At 42.3% G+C, this 17136-nt stretch overlaps 1 long non-coding RNA gene across 1 annotated transcript in view; it reads left to right on the forward strand.

Annotated features, from left to right (window-relative positions):
- The first annotated feature begins 6849 nt into the window (after window positions 1–6849).
- Window positions 6850–17136, forward strand: part of LOC135971022 (uncharacterized) — a 31511-nt gene continuing 21224 nt past the window's right edge. The window contains exons 1-2 of the long non-coding RNA XR_010587043.1: window positions 6850–6983; window positions 7404–7526. This is a non-coding gene — a long non-coding RNA (uncharacterized lncRNA). The remainder of the gene's footprint in view (window positions 6984–7403; window positions 7527–17136) is intronic.

The raw sequence follows: 17136 nt of genomic DNA on the forward strand, positions 1-17136 counted from the left end.
GGTTTTTTCCACTCAGGGTAGAGAAGCTCTGCATTTTTATTAGCACACACCCAGCACAGACCCATTATTATTATTTACCATTTTAAACGTCTTCTTGGTTCTGATGGATTTCTTAGCTCAGGTAACAGAATGTCCTGGCCTTTAGAGAATGCAGATGGGACGGGCGAGCTTTAGCAAGGATCCCATCTAACTAAACACACCACAATATCACCTACCATCTGCCGCAGCATATGCTTAAAAGGCACGGTTTACAAACTAAATAGTAAAATTCAGGTTTCCGTGGCCCACATGATCTGCAGTATAAAATCTTAGCTGTATTTTTAAAGCCATCAGGAGCCAAAATAATGACAACTTTTTGCAGATCTCTGGTGCCAGGAGGGTTTGTTCACGAAAAGGTCTAAGCAACCTGGAAGATGGAACCCAGCTGCTGGAAAGGGCATGCCTGACTTCTTCCTCCTCCCTGGTAGGAGCAGGCCCATGGCACGCTGAGCATCTAAGTTAAAGGCCCCAAGGAAGGCCACACTGTCAATAGTCTTGAGTTGATCCTGGAGTTTTTAAGGCCAGGTCCTGTTTGGTTTGGGGCTTCACCTTACCCAGGGGTCAAGAGAAGAAATACAGGAAAGTGTAAGGCAGGGCCGTGCCACTCCTGGCGGAGACACTACTGAAACTGATGTCAGACTGCAGACAAGAGCACAGGAAAAACCCCAAGCACAGTCTCCATGGAGGTCAGTCTTGCCAAGAGCCTGAGACAGCATCTTGGTGCCTTGAGCTTCCCAGGGGAATCTGACAGAGGCAGAGGAGGAAAAGCAAAGCAGAGAGGAAGCAGATCAGAAGAAGGAAGGAGGAGGGAGTTTCACAGGCCTCTCCAAAAGTAAACTGGGGATTGTTGAGCACAGTAATAGCGCTCTATGGCTCCACTGCTCACAGCTCCCAGACTCACGGTGGGTCAGCGAGAGGAAGGGTGATTAGAGGAGAGACAGGGTGACAGGCTTCCCCCCAACAACGTGTGCACACTGAGCAGCAGACACATTACACCTCTGTTGACTCAGGAACCCTTTCATTCTAACATGGGTTCTTAATCTTCCCAAAGAACCCACATTTCTGAGCTATCCTTTAAGATTTTCACTGATAGACCAGGCATGGTGACTCATGCCTGTAACCCCAGCTCTTTGGGAAGCTGAGGTGAGAGCATTGCTTGAGCCTAGGAGTTCAAGACTAGTCTGGGCAACAAAGCAAGGTCCCTATATCTACAAAAATATTTTTAAAAAATAAAAAATAGCTGGGCGTGGTGGCAGGTGCCTACTGTTCCAGCTACTTAGGAGGCTGAGGTAAAAGGATTGCTTGAGCCCAATGAGCTAGCCTCATGCCATTGCATTCCAGCCTGGGCAACAGAGCTAGACTCTGTCTCTTAAAAAAAACATTTTCACTGATGCCCATTAAGTTTTGGTGTGTGAATGATGTCGAAAATAACACTGCTCTGGACCTAGTGGGGAGAGGATCATAGCTACCTAAAGTGGCCATATGAATCTTTGGAAGTGTCCTAATCCTGTTGTCCCTGTCCTATTTTGTATACTTGAAAAAGATATCCAGAATCTGGCCATATCATATCAACCACTCACTGGCTACCACCTTGATCCAAGGGTAGCAGCCAAACTTTCCCACCTGCATTCACTCTAAAGCCTTCTAACTGGTCTCCCTGCTTTTACTTTTGCCCCCAGCCCACTCCAACTATTCCAAAGCAGCCAGTAATCCTTTGAAAACATTGGTCATGTCAAGTCACTTGCAGGATATGGCCCCCCAATCTCTCCGACCTCATCCACTGCTTTCCACTCAGTCACAGCCAGGCACATTTCCACCTCAGGATCTTTGCATTTGCAGTTTTCTCTGCTTGGAAAGCTCATCTAGATACTGGCGCCCATCAAGTCTTTGCTTAAATGTCTCCTTTCCAGCAAGGTCTCCCCTAATTCTCTTTACAGTTGCACCCCTGCCCCACCTTCCCTGACTCTTCTCCACTTGATTTTTCCCTAGAGCACCTAGCAGTTCTCACTTGAAAAATATATCATTACTTATTTTGCCTCCTCTCCATGTCCCCCATTTCACTAGAAGAGAAGCTTCTTGAAGAGCTTTAAGTCTATGTTGTTCACAATTGTATCCTCAGTACCTAGAAAGGTGCTTCACATTTAGTAGGTGCTCAAAAATATTTGTGAATTGAATTTGCTCATTTCTTCCAGAAGTCTTGTGGGGACCTTTTTTATGTACAGTTTTATATATTTAAAGGTCATGCCTGATTGAAACAAGAAAAACATTGGTAAAATCTTATACATACTGTATGGAGGCTGTTCAGCAGTCTACATATGAAATAGGCTATAAGTGGCAGCCAAGTGTCCTGTAGACAGAAATCCACACAAGGTCACCCACGGTGGCTCACGCCTGTAATCCCAGTGATTTGGGAGGTTGAGGGGAGGATTGCTTGAGGCCAGGAGTTTGAGACCAGCCTGGGCAATATAGCAAGACTATCTCTACAAAAATAAAAAAATATAAAATAATTAGCCAGGCATGGTGGCATGCACCTGTAAACCTAACTACTTAGGAGGCTGAGGTAGGAGGATCACTTGAACCCAGGAGTTTAAACCTGTAGTAGTGAGCTATGATTGCACCAATACACTCCAATCTGGGTGACAGGAGAGACCCTGTCTCAAGAAGAAAGAGATCTACACAAGAGAACCTTCTAAATCCTTGATGTTCCTTCTTAAATGGAGTTTTAGCTCATTGGGTGAGGAAAGAGTATACATCTTATCATTATCTAGTTTGTGTCTGGTGCTAGAAAAATGTTATTGTCCCTCCAATAATTCTTTCTAACAGACCACTTTTGAGTATCCTAAATTATTTTAAAATGAAATAAAATAAAGAAACATAAAATGTCGATTTGATGCCAGATCTATCCAAGCCCATCTGTATACTTGTTTATTTTTCAAGAGGCGTGTTTCATTAGAAATTTGGACATAAATGATGAAAGCTTATTGGATTGTTTTTGGTTGTGTAGTTGAAAATGGCTGTGGTGGGACAAGAGCTTTAGAGGCCTTTCAAGGGTATTATCCTGTACTTTTTCTGATCTTGCTTACATGTACCAGCCCTATTGGCTAAACAGCCATAATTATTCTCTTGACTTTTCTTTGTGAATTGATATTGCTATTGAAAATAACATCCCTGAAGACAGAGCAAGGTAATATTCATTTTTTTAAAAGCTATCTTATTATGTTTACCTTGCTGTTAAGTGTATTTCTTATTTAGCCTAGAAGTGCTGTAGTGTGGCAAAATATTGTAACTTACATAATAATTGTAATTTAAAAATGAAAACCACTAGGTATCTTTTCTTCTTTGCTTTGGTTTTGCTGGCTGTATGATTGTTTTGGCTCTATCTGTAAACATACATAAAATGAATAACAGTAAATGAATTACAGAGGTATAATTCCATTGAGGGTTCTGGAAACAGCTTTTAGCCTCAAGAGCCAAGCTCTTACAGTCTGTATCGAATCAGAATTGCAAGACAGAATTATAGCTTTGTTACTCAAGGTTTGCTTGTTGTTAATTTTATTGAGAACATAAAAGCTAATATGAAGCATCTGTTGCATCCTTGACCCCTTCAAGAAACCTGTATCCATGGCAGCTGATACCAGGTAGGAGGAGGAGGCCCTGAATCCTCACAGGGTATTATAAAAGAGAGAGAGAGAGACGCCTTGTTCCTTGAATATCTCTTTGACACTAGATCCCTGTGGTGGGAGGGTTGGGATGAATTTCAATCTGTTCAATCAACTTGTAGTTATTGAGCTCACACTGTTGGCAGGTCCTGTTCTAGATGCTGGGGTCACAGTAGTGAACAAATGAAGCAAAATCCTTCCTGCCCTTTTGGAGTACTTATAACTACAACTAAATCAGTACATGTGACAACCCATTTAACTCAAAACCAGCTAAGGAAAGATAGTTTAGGAAGGCCTTCAGCGCTGGGGTGGGAGTGTGTTCTTTTAAATAGAATGGTTAAGAAGCGCTTCACTGATCAAAAGGTATTTGGGCAGAGACTCCAAGGAAGCATGGGAACAGTATTGATGCAGGTCTCTGGGAGAAGAGCCCCCCAGGCACAGAGGGCAGCCTGTGCAAAAACCCTGAGACAGAAGGCTTGGCAGAGGGGACAGCAAGGCTAATGTGGCCAAAGTCAAGTGGGCAGAAAGGGAGTGATGGGGCATGAGGTCCCAGAATATTTGGGGGACTGGATCCTAGATGGCTTTCTAAGTCAAGGGAAGGCTTTGGGATCCTCTGAGAAGAATGGGAAGCCATCAGAGAGTTTCAAGCAGAGAAATTACATTTTGAAAGGATCATTGTGGCTGCTTCACAGAAAACACACAATTGGGAGGCAAGGGTTTAAATAGGAGAGTAGTTGGGCTACCGCACAAATCAAGGCAATAGATCAGAGTGGCTTGGAAGAAGGTGGCAGGTGGAGGTGTTAAGGTGGATTCTACTTTTGGTTATATGCTGAAGGTAAAGTCAACAGAATTTGCTGACAGATTGGATGTGGGATCACTTCACAGTCTCATTTCCCTGGAATTGCTACAAGGTACACAAAGATCTTTGAGATTTCTCCTCCCTTCTGCTTTGGCCTTGATGATAGGTGTTCAAATATTGGTCATATTTCGGGTTTGTGTCTTCCTTTGCTTGTTTTTGCCCTGGGCACATATATAGCATTTGCTAGGGCATAAGAACATGACTCTGCTGCCAATTCTGTTTTCTGAAACTGAACATTGTGCTGCCACTGCAGGGCGTTCCCACTAAAGCTCAGCAGTTCTCCTGGATACAAGAACAACAAACGTCTCCATTCTTCCACACACCATCACCTCTTTGCATTCATTATTCTTCCACCACCATCTCAAATGTCTCTTTCCTTCAGACTCTGCCAAAGCCTGAACTGCTTCATGTTTAGACTGATGCAATCTTCATCCTGGCTTTTTTTTTTTTTTTTTTTTTTTCATGCTTCCAGAACGCTAGCAGCTAGTAGCAAAAATTATCCTTATTCATCTTTGTTTTTATCATCTCAGATAAGTACAAAATCCCTTTCAGTTTTCTGTCTAGGCTTCCAATTCATTCTCCTTCCATTGTACCTCCCTCCTCCCCACCAAATTTAAGTTGTTTAGCACATATTCTCATCCCTATTATTTTCATCTTCAGCACATATTTATATAATTTTGGATTCACTCTGGCAAACCACTTTGAGAACTGTGAGCACATAAAGCAAGCATAGGGTCTGAACTGGGGAGAGGTTTTTCTTTTTTTTCCATTATCTGGTCAATCCCGCCTAGCACAAGAGAACTGAACACAGTAAGCTTTACTGTAATAGCAAACAGCAATTGCAGTGCAAATCTTCATTTTTTCCTTAGTGCAAAATAATTGTCATGTTAATCATTTATGCAACCTATCAAATATTTCTAGCTCTGTTCCTTCTGATGCACAAAAGAGGATTGTAATTCCTGGCCCCTTTTTGGTTGGATGAAGTCATGTGATGAATTCTGGCCAATGACTTGTGAGTGGAAGTAATATAATTTCTCAGCCACTGCATTTAATTGCCAGAATACAACTGTAGTTCCTTTCCTTTATTGGGGATGATGGTGGTGACTTCTAAGATGGTGATCTGGATCCCTGATGGTGGCCTGGGTTCCTGAGTTACTCTGGGGAGCAGAGTCTTTTGGCAACCTATGGTGGATATCCAAAATGAGTGTGAAATCCTCGTTTTTGCTACTGAGATTTTAGGGTTGTTTATCACTGCAGCATAACCTAGCCTATCCTGGCTGATATATTCAGGTCATCTCTTTCTGTGATAATTACTTGAGTTTTTAATCCTGTTAAATTGAGAACAGGACCTCAGACAAATAAGGATTTGGATGGATATAAAGGACTAACAAGTTAGATGCCAGAATTGTCTATTCTGGTCATGGGAGGCCTAAGGATGATGGTACTAGAAAGGGGGAAAGGGTTGCAAATGGAAGAAGTAGAAGGACCCTGAAGCCAAAATGAAAAAATAGCTGGGGTTTATCTAAGATTGGTACTGTGGTCTGATACAACTTCTCCATGGTGACAGAAAAGAGATTTAGTCTTTTCTGTCTAACACTTGGCCTAATCCTAGATGCCTCCCTGCTGGGGGTCGCATTTGGTCAGGAAGGAACTTCCATGGTGACAAGAAGACAAGGCCAGAGGTGCCACTGCCTCTGTTTCATAACCTCCAAAGGGGACAGTTAACATGACTCATTTTCCCAGCTCTATTGTGGTTATTCAAATGAGTGAACGTAGGCAATGTCTGTGAGCAGCTGCTGTGAGGTCAGGAGAACTCACCAAGGCCTGATGCTGTTTCAGTATCACAGCATGTCAAAGGAATGATTTCTAGCTTCCTGTAGATACCATTAGCTAAATTGCAGTATCTGCTTCTCTTATTGTCTTTGCCAGGGTCATTGTTTCTTGCACTGAACCTTGGAGGAAGGATGAGGAGAGAAGTGGGTGCCTTCTGCCTCCCTCTCCTTTGGTGTGAAGTCTGGAAAAGAAGCCTGCTGTTTGGAAAGTTGCTTTGTTCCTAATTGGCATGAGGAGGCTTGAGAGAACCTCTACCTTTTGCTTGTGTTATGATTTTGTGACAGTGGGAAGTCAATCTTAGAGCATTTACAGCTCTCCCGAGCTGTCAGTAACTCAGAGACTTCAACTCCAATTAAAACCTATGACTAAAAAAAATTACCATAATCCAGTGACAGGCATGAAGAGAAAGCCATAATAATACTGATAACAACGTGCCAGTTAAGAGGCTATTGTATTTAGTGCCTTACTTCAGCATAGAGAAACCATCTCAGAGTTGCCATTGATATAACCAGTGCCTTGTTAACAGATGTGACCTGATCTTTGCAGGTCTCAGATACTTACCTGTATATACCTGTGGGAGGAAGAAGAAAAAAGTGAGGCCACCTAGAATAATTTGTCTGCTGGAAGTGCTGTCGTTGGCAGGAAATGGGAGCTACAAACTAGTGTGGTTATCAGCAGGGAATGGGTTCAAAGTTTCAGTCCAACAAGTCCAACTAATTGCCCAAACCACACTGAAAACCACACTTAAAACTCTCTTCAGGGTCGTCAAAAACACTCTATGTTGTCTCTTTTGTCACCAGAGCTGTCCTTCTCTCCATGGTCATCCAGTAAACTTCTTTGCCACTCTACCTTGACTTTGAACACTGAGTAGTAATACCACATACTCCGATCTCATTTTCTTGGGGCCTCTGTAAGGAACTCCAGCTGTTTGATAAGCTCATTTGAGTTAAGTTGTTAATGCAGCTAATGTTGTAAGGTTTGCCCTTCTGACTCATCTATTTGCATCTTAACAGGCAACTTTCAGCTTGAAGGCCAAGGTGTTACTACTTAGAATTTAGGGCACAGAAGGCTGGTGTGTGTTGGTAGTGATATTTGGGAGCACGAGTCTGTTTGGGGGACACTTTAGGTCATACCAGGTAAGTGCATATTCCTTTGCCTATAGATGTAGGAGGAGTGATACAGCCTTCTATTTGCATTCTGGGACTCTGTGAATCTCTTCAGTTCTTTGGAATCTGTTAAAATGCCACCTCTTCCAGATACCCTTCCTTTGTGGAAATGGGATGCATTGCTTACTGGCCTTCTCTCCGAACTTACCGTACACAGGTGCAGTACGCATAGTCTGAATATACTTGGAGGAGTGCACATACAACTGTCGTTTAAGCAATATAGGCAGTCATGTGTCATCGTTCTGTATGACTGAATAACAATAGTTACTCCACTACCAGGTTAGTGAGCCCTTTTGAGAAACCTAGTTTCTCTTTTGGAATAGAGATTTCAAGTCTAAGGGGCCTCTCTATTTGCCAACTATAGATATTAATCAAAGACTACACTCTGTTTGAACTGAGTATGGAAAGGATCCTGTGTGTGTTTCAGTCATACGTGCACACACATGCAAAAATATACACAGAGCAGCCCCTAGTAGGAATTCATATTATGTTAAAAACAAAGGACTCTGGAATAAGTGGAAACAGGTACCACATATTTGGAGAAAAATTTGACAAAACAAGTATCAAAAGCCTTAAAAATGTGCATATCCAGGGCCGGTTGCGAAGGCTCACACCTGTAATCCCAGCACTTTGGGAGGCTGAGGTGGGCAGATCACTTGAGGTCAGGAGTTCACGACCAGTCTGGCCAACATGGTGAAACTCCGCCTCTACCAAAAATACAAAAATTAGCCAGATGTGGTGGTGCGTGCCTATAATCCCAGCTACTCGGGAGGCTGAGGCACGAGAATCGCTTGAACCTGGGAGACGGAGGCTGCAGTGAGCCGAGATCGCATCACTGCACTCCAGTCTGGGTAATAGAGTGAGATTCTGTCTCAATTAAAAAAAGAACAACAACAACAACAAAAAAAAAAAACAAAAGAAACCTCGCATATCCTTTGACTCAGCAATTCGACATTGAAGAATTTATCCTAAAGTTTTAATCAGAGATGCTCACAAAATATTATGTATCAGGACAGATGATGATGTTCATCAAAGCACTTTCAGTAGCAAAATATTAAATAATTCACTTGAAAATAAATGGAGGATGAATAAATGGCTTTTGTATTTATAATATTTATAAATATTTATAAATGTATAAGTAAACTGGGAAACTAAAATTTAGCCATTAAAGTTCCTATCTTAGGAGAACATGTGATGGCATGGTAAAATGCTCCCAATCTATTGATAGATTTAAAAGTAGGTGATAAGAGATAGTGAGTTTAATCTAAAGTTTGTAAAATCTGTACAATATGCATGGAAGAAAGACTGGAAAGACACACACCAAAATGTTGACAGTGGTTACCTCTGAGTGCTTAAATGAGTGATTTTACATTTCTTCTTTATATTTCATATTGTCAATGAGAATTATTGCTTTTATAATCAGAAAAAGATGATTAAAAATAGAAAACTCATTTGTTCAAAAATTCAAGACAAAAAAGTTACCAAGGTGGCATGTAACAAATAGGAAGGGTTGGCCAACTATGGCAAGCCTAGCAAAGATCCTTGGGACAGCTTAGGAAAAGAGTTACGGTTTTGGATCAGAGGAAAACTGGGTTGGAATCCCAGTTCTGCCACTTGCTAGTGGCATATTATTTAATCTAAGCTTTAATTTTCACTTCTGGATGATTGGGGACAATAAAATCCACCTCCTGGAGTTATCTAGAGGATCAATGGGGAACATTAAAAAATAATAGTCGTTATTTTTAGTGGCACAATGTTCTGGTTCTTCCCAGTCACCTCTGCCTAGACCATTTTAGTTACCTATGAGAGTCACACTGGCTATGGATTTGCCCACTCAATTATACTCAAAGGTTATTGTTTTAAAATGTAGATTCTATTATAATTCAGGAATGACAAGGCTAACAGATGAGGGAACAACTGGTCATTGAAAAGATAGTTTGTTACACTTACAGATCCCAAGGGGAGGGACACACCACACCATGGAGGAGCACCTGGAGTAGCACTGGGATCAGTCAGGAGGCAGAGGGAGGGGGGAAGATGTGGGCGAGAGCCTTTATTGTGGTTTCTATGAAGGAACAGGCATGCAGGGTAAGCAGGCTTAGGACTAGCTGGTTTGAACCATTTTAGTGGCTCTGGGGCACAGGGGCTGTCTCTAGTTGCTTGGCTCCTGGCCTTGGGGTGATTAGGGCAGGTGGACAGTGACCCAGAGTGTGAGAGCCTAATAAAGGGGGTGTTTGGGGGTATAGGCTCCGGATTGGTTGATCTGCATTTGAAAAGGAAGTTCCCATATTTGCTATCTTTAGGCATGGCTGTCCCTGGGAGGAGCAGTCCCTTCAGGATCAGCAAGGCCCCAAGATATCAAAACATCAAAAATAAGCATAAAAAGATGATTAATACAGTTATAGGTTGGGAGTAAATTAGCTATACCACCTTTTATCATCCCCACAAGGAAAAGGGTCAGACCTTTGACATATAATACAATCCTTGCAACCTCTGTTTTATAGAATCATACTTGTCTTTCTTTTTTGGCTATTTTCTGTGTAACAAATCATCCCAAAACTTAGTGACCTAAAACAATAACCAGTCTATTTGCTCATGATTCCGCAATTAGAGCTGAGCTCAACTGGGTGGTTCTTTTGCTGGCCTTGCCAATGGTCACTCATATGACTGCATTTAGCTAGCTGGACAGCTGTGGCCTAGGCTCAGTGCGAGTGCTGGCATGGCTGGACCTCACTCTCGCTCTCTCTCTTTCTCTCTCTCCCTTCTCTTGTCTTGAGAAGTCAGGGGCCTGGCTTTTTCCAAATGATCTCTCCAGCAGAGAGGCTGGACATCTTCTATAGCACCTCAGGGTTTCTAAGAATGCAGAAGTAGAAGTTGCCAGGTCTTATTAAGGCTGAGTCCTGAAACAGGTGCAGCATCACTTCCACTGCACTCTCTTGGTTAAAGCAAGTCACAGCTCCAAGCCAGAGGGGAGTACATGAGGTCCTGACTTCCAGGAGTTGTGTACACCAGGAGGGGTGTTTCACTGGGGGCCATCAATGTAATGAACTGTCATAGCAAGTGAGGCAGAGCATTGATTCTAGCAATTCTTTTAGAGACTCTGAGACCCTTCAAGACAGAACCGTGGAGATCATCTAGCCCAGCTCATTGAGGAAATGGAGGTCCTGATGACTACTGTCCACAGGGGCTGTGTGCATGCTCTGGGTTTTCTCTTAAAAATGTGACAAGTTAAGGAACCATATATATTTTGTAGAGAAAAAGGTCTTGAAATGGTAGTGGCCAATTTTCAATAATCAGGCCCCAGAGAATGAGGATATGCTATATTTTCAGACAAAGTATACTAGGTCACCACTGATCACACAATCACTGGAATGACTTGACAAGAGGACCAGAGTGCCACTTACCTGAATTCTCAGTCAGCCAAATGGGAGGATGTTTCTTTTCCTTTATAGGCTTATTGTTAAAAGGTGTTTTGTACCACTAAATAATTTCCCTCTAAAGAAATAAAAGAAATCCTCGGAACCAGTAAGATTCGTGACTTCTGCAAAATCCTAAATTTCCTTCAACAATTTCCCTTTTCTAAAAAGAAAAAAAGTCGCTGGATGACCAAGATGGTTATAAATTCCTGGGTTGGTATTTAGGCTCACGGGGTAGTTTCTTCAGCTGAGGTTTCTGAGCATCTTCTCAGGGAGATGGCGCTGCCTCAGACTTTCCCAGCACAGTGCCCCTAGTGGCAGAAGAGAAGGATGCGTGCTGCTGGGCTCTAGTTCTAAATGTACCTGAAAATACTTTTTCTTGAATTCTCTTAGTCTTTAAAATTTATGTTAACCTTTCATTCTGCTCTGTGATATATTCATAATTGTTTTAAAATAAAATATAATGTTTTAGATTATTCATCACTTACCCAAGGGATAGTCAAGGCTATCCCTGTCTCCCCCTCCCCTCCCCTCCCCTCCCCTCCCCTCCCCTCCCCTCCCCTCCCCTCCCTCTATTTACTGGACATCTTTGAAACACTTGACAAAACCAATAATTTTTAAAATTTTAGATTATATTATTTTCGGCAAATATTTTAAATCCCTCCCGTTTGACCTCCGTGGGACGAATATACAGTCATATACTCCATAACAATGTTTCTGTCAACAACAGACCACGTACAGAATGGTAGTACCATAAGATTATAATGAAACTAAAACGTTCCCATCACCTAGAGAGGTTGTAACTGTGGGAAAGTCGTCGCACAACGCATTACTCACGTGTTTGTAGTGATGCTGGTGTAAACAAACCTACTGTGCTGCCAGCCACATGAAAGTCTAGCACATGCAATTATATACAGTATGTAATACTTGATCATGATAATAAAGTGTGTTACTGGTTTATATATTTACTACACTATACTTTTAATCGTTATTTTAGGGTGTACTCCTTCTACTTAGAAAAAAGTTAGCTGCAAAATAGCCTCAGGCAGTTATTTCAGGAGCTATTCTAGAAGAAGGCATTGTTAGCATAGGCGATGACAGTTCCATGCTGCCCCGAAGACCTTCCAGTGGGACAAGATGTGGAGGTGGAAGACAGTGAGAGTCATTGTCCTTACTCTGTGTAGGCCTAAGCTAGTCTGTGTTTGTATCTTAGTTTTTAACAAAATAGTTTAAAATGTAAAAAAATACATAATTTTAAAAATAGAAAAATGCTTTAAAAATAGGATATAAAGAAAAAATATTTCTTGCTCATTGGTACAATGTGTTTGTGTTTTAAGTGTTATTACAAAAGAGTCAAAAAGTTTTTAACAATTTAAAAATGTATAAAGTAAAAAAGTTACAGTAAGCTGAGGTTAATTTATTATTGAAGGCTGTAAGTTAATTTATTATTTTCTAGATAAATGTAATGTAGCTTACACCTACAGAGTTTATAAAGATTAAGGTAGTGTGCAGTGATGTCCCAGGCCTTCACATTCACTCACCACTCACTCACTGACTCACAGAGCAACTTCCACTCCTGCAAGCTCCATTCATGGTATAAGTGCCCTATAGAGGTGCACTGTTTTTTTTTTTTTTTTTTTTTTTTTTTTGAGATGGAGTCTCGCTGTGTCTCCCAGGCTGGAGTGCAGTGGCGTGATCTGGGCTCACTGCAAGCTCCGCCTCCTGGGTTCACGCCATTCTCCCGCCTCAGCCTCCCAAGTAGCTGGGACTACAGGCGCCCGCCACCACGCCCAGCTAGTTTTTTGTATGTTTAGTAGAGACGGGGTTTCACCATGTTAGCCAGGATAGTCTCGATCTCCTGACCTCGTGATCCACCCGCCTCGGCCTCCCAAAGTGCTGGGATTACAGGCTTGAGCCACTGCACCCGGCCAGAGGTGCACTGTTTTAAATTTTTTATAGTGTATCCTTACTGTAGCTTTTCCACATTTAGGTATATGTAGACACCCAATGCTTAGCATGGTGTTGCCACTGCCTACAGTACTCAGTACAGTATCATGCTGTATAGGTTTGAAGCCTAGAGCAATGGGCTATTTCATATAGCCTCGGAGTGTAGTGGGCTATACCATCTAGCTTTGTGTAAGTACACTTGTGCTAGGCAATTCTTGTGTTGCTATAAAGAAATACCTGAGACCGGGTGATTTAATAAGAAAAGAGGTTTAATTGCTCATAGTTTTGCAGGCTGTATGGGAAGAATGTGCCGGCATCAGCTCAGATTCTGGGGAGGCCTTGGGGAGCTTTTACTCATCCATTTTTATCACCTGACTGAACACCTCTAAGCAAATACTTGGCAGCACCTCAAAGTTAAGTGTCCAAAACTGAACTCATTATGTTCTCCACAAAATCTGCTTCTCCTCCTGTATTCCCAATCTTAACACAACCATCTTCCCAGTCACCCATGTTAACAACTTTGAAGATATATTTGACCTCTCCTCCTCATTTCCCAAGCCTACTCACCAAAATCCTGCTGAATCTAGTTCTGAAACATACAGAAAAACCTTTTCTCTAGTCCAGGACCACACCATCTCTTGCTTGGGCTTTGCTTAGCTCAGGTCACTATAACAATATACCATAGAATGGGAGCTTTAAATAATAGACATTTATTTCTACAGTTCTGGAGACTGGGCAGTCCAAGACGAAGATGAAGAAAGACTTGGTTCTTGGTAAGGGCCTTCTTCCCGGCTTGCAGACAACTGCTTTCTTCCTGTGTCCTCACATAGAGGAGACGGGATGTTCTGGTACCTCTTCCTCTTCTTACAGGGGTAATAATCCTATCATGAGTGCCCCATCCACCCTCTTGACCCCTGCTGAACCTAGTTATCTTCCAAAGTTCTGCCTCCTAGTCCCATCACACTGGGGGCTGGGGCTTAAGCATGTGAGTTTGGGGAAGGTACAAACATTCATTCCGTAACAGGCTTTTACACTGATGTCCTAATTTTCCCTCTCACTTTCAATCTTTTCTCCCCTCAACTACACAGCTTTCAGATTTTTTTTTCTCTAAAATACAGTAATGGCACATTGCTCCCTTGGGTAACTTTTCAGTAGCTCCCTGTATTATTTAGCCATGACATTTGCAGCAAGGCAGAATCAGGCCCAACCCATCCATTTCATCTCCAGTTATTCCTTCCTCTGCCCCCACCCTCTCTTCTTTGTTTCTCTTGCTAATACTCTTTCCTCTGCCTCTATCTGTTTGGCAAGGCAGACGATACTCATTTTTTTTCTGGCCCACCTCAAACGTGATGGCTTTCGTGAAGTCACCACCGCAGACAGAATTAATCATTCTCTTATCAGTGATTTATGGGTCAGTGGTTCTTAACACTGGTTGCATATTAGAACCACCTGGTGTATTCATTAGAGTTCTCCAGAGAAACAGAATCAACAGAATGCATATATGAGAGAATATATAGGATAGATATTTATAATAAGGAATTGACTCATGTAGTTACAGAGGCTAAAAAATCCCAAATCTGCGGTAGGCAAGCTAGAGACACAATGGAGCGGATGGTGTGGTTCCAACCCAAAGGCCAGAAGGATCAAGACCCAAAGAGAGCCAATGTTTCAATTCAAGTCCAAATGCAGGAAAAAAAAAAAAAGAACAAAACCCAGCATCTCAGCTCGACGATAGTCAGCCAGGAGGAATTCCCTTTTATTCAGGGGAGGATCAGGCTTTTTGTTCTATTCAGGCTTTTCAGTAACTGGAAGAAATCCACTCACATTGGAGAGAGCAATCTGCTTCACTCAGTGTATCGATTTGAGTGTTAATCTCACCCCTAAACACCCACACAGACACACTCAGAATAATATGTGACCAAGTATCTGAGTACCCTGTGGCCCAGTCAAGTTGACATACAATTCATCATTACACCAGGGAAACTGTTAAAATACACGCTGATTCTGCTGGGATCCAGCCCAGGGCTTTTGTGGTTTCATTGGTCTGGGGATTTTTCCTGGAGCCAGGGGAAAACTGCCAACTAAATTTTCATATATATATATAAATAAATAAAATATGAGATAACATTACATATATTACACTACATATGTAATTACATTACATATATTACATTATGTGTAATATAATTATATGTATATATGTATGTGTGTATATGTGTGTGTATATACGTACATATCTTTCAATAGAGTGTGGGATCCTTAACAGCAGGGTCGGGACTTAGCCATGGTTGTCTAGACACCGGCCTGCAAATTGAACCACACTGTGGCATAACTGTTATGGTTATGGTTATGTTATGGGTTGAATTATGTCCCCCAAAAGGTTGAAGTCCTAACCCCCAGTGCCTCAGAATGTGACCTTGTTTGGAAATAAGGTTGTTGCAGATATAGTTAGTTAAGGTGAGGATAACGGATGCAGATAAAAGATGAGATAATGGAGTAGGATAGACTTCTAGTGTCCTTACAAGAGGAGAAGAGACACTGAGACACACAGGGAGAATGCCATGTGACAATGAAGGCAGAGATTGGAGTTGGTAGCTATAAGCCAAGGAAAGCCAAAGGTTGACAGCAAGCCAGCAGAAGCTAGGAAGAGGCGAGAGTAGACTCCCCTATGGGTTTCAGAGGGAGCATGGCCCTGCTGGCACCTTGACCTAGGACTTCTGACCTCCAGACTATGAGAAAAGAATACACTTCTGGTTTTAAGCCACTGAATCGTAGTACCTTGTTAAGGTAGCCCTAGGAAACCAATCAAATAACCAGGTAGAGTGAAGCTGTGCTTGCAGGAGAGTGGGGTGCACGAAATGTATGGGAAGGTAGAGTGGGATAAACAAGAATTGGTCATTCTTTCACTATGATGTGAGGAAGGAGTGTTTTGAGAATTACTTTCTTGTTTTTCTGTTTGAGCTTTAAGGTTTGGGATCTTCCACGTGCTGGTGATCTTGAGATATCTAATTGAATCCCTTGAGTTGAACACCTTTCCAGAAATGATCACCCAAACTGATAACTGTTTTCGTTTCTCAAGCTACCCATAGATCTACTAGAAATTAACAGGGAGGCCCCTGGCTTATCCATTTCTTCTTTTTTCACTAAAGCTTGATCAACTCAGGGCTCATTCGTCAGAGCACATTTCTGGATCTGTAAGATTTGGGATGAGTCAGGGGCTCACCAAGGTCATTGGGAGGCACTGCCTGCCCAGCCATCTGCCCCTCACCCTTTGACGTCTCTTTAAATTAAACACCACATCCCGTGGTAAAATTGTTCTTGCTCTATTAATAGCCAGCTTGGCTTGTGTTGCACTGAAAATCCACGGAGGAAGGGTGTCAGAGAGAAGAATGAGGCTACAGACCCAAGGGCATATTTCTTGGTCAGATGACTCCAGTCTCTGAGGAATCCCAAGAATTCTCTGTGTAAAATCCCTGGGCCTTCTCCTCCACTTCTCCTGCGAGTTCTTTTTCTAAGATCTCATCCACCAAAGTGAATGTTCCCCTTTTCCTTTCCCAATATTTTCATGCTCGAATTTATGTTTGATCAGGAAATGCTACAAGGTTACTTTAAGTATCCAAACCCCTTTCTGTGGACTCGTGAGACATTTCTAACTTCATCCCTGTCATTACTGAATTAAAACGGAAACCTTCCACTCCTGATTGTTACTGATGCTTTCTGCAGGCACATCTTTATAACACTGTGATATAATTTTACAACTGATTGGCCTACAATTTTATAGGGCTGTCACAACCTCACATCTGCTCCCCGAGATGGGCCCTGGTAGCTTCCTCACTTCTCTCTGTACTATTTTCTCTAGATTCCCCATCCTGGCCCTGACCGAGTGCTCTTTCCTTCTGCTGGCTGCCACACTCGGGTCACCCCTCACAGCTGTCACCACTCCACAGTCAGGAAGTCCTTGCCAAAGCTTCTCGGGCTATTTTTCCAATGTTTGACCTTTGCCCATTCCTGACGCACCCACTACTCACATTCTTCCTGCCTCCTCTCTCTACACACTGATTTCTTGGCCTTTGTAGTCCCCAGCTTCCTACCCCGGCCCTCCTTACTGGCCGTGTGTCAGCCTTTAAATCCAGTTTCATCATTGTGCCCCGTGGTGTAAAGACAGAGAAGTGTCTCTCTGCCTAGGGACAGGGGTTCTTGGCGCCACTAAATAGGCT

This window comes from Macaca fascicularis, chromosome 5 (assembly GCF_037993035.2).
Source record: "Macaca fascicularis isolate 582-1 chromosome 5, T2T-MFA8v1.1".
Lineage (NCBI taxonomy): Eukaryota > Metazoa > Chordata > Mammalia > Primates > Cercopithecidae > Macaca > Macaca fascicularis.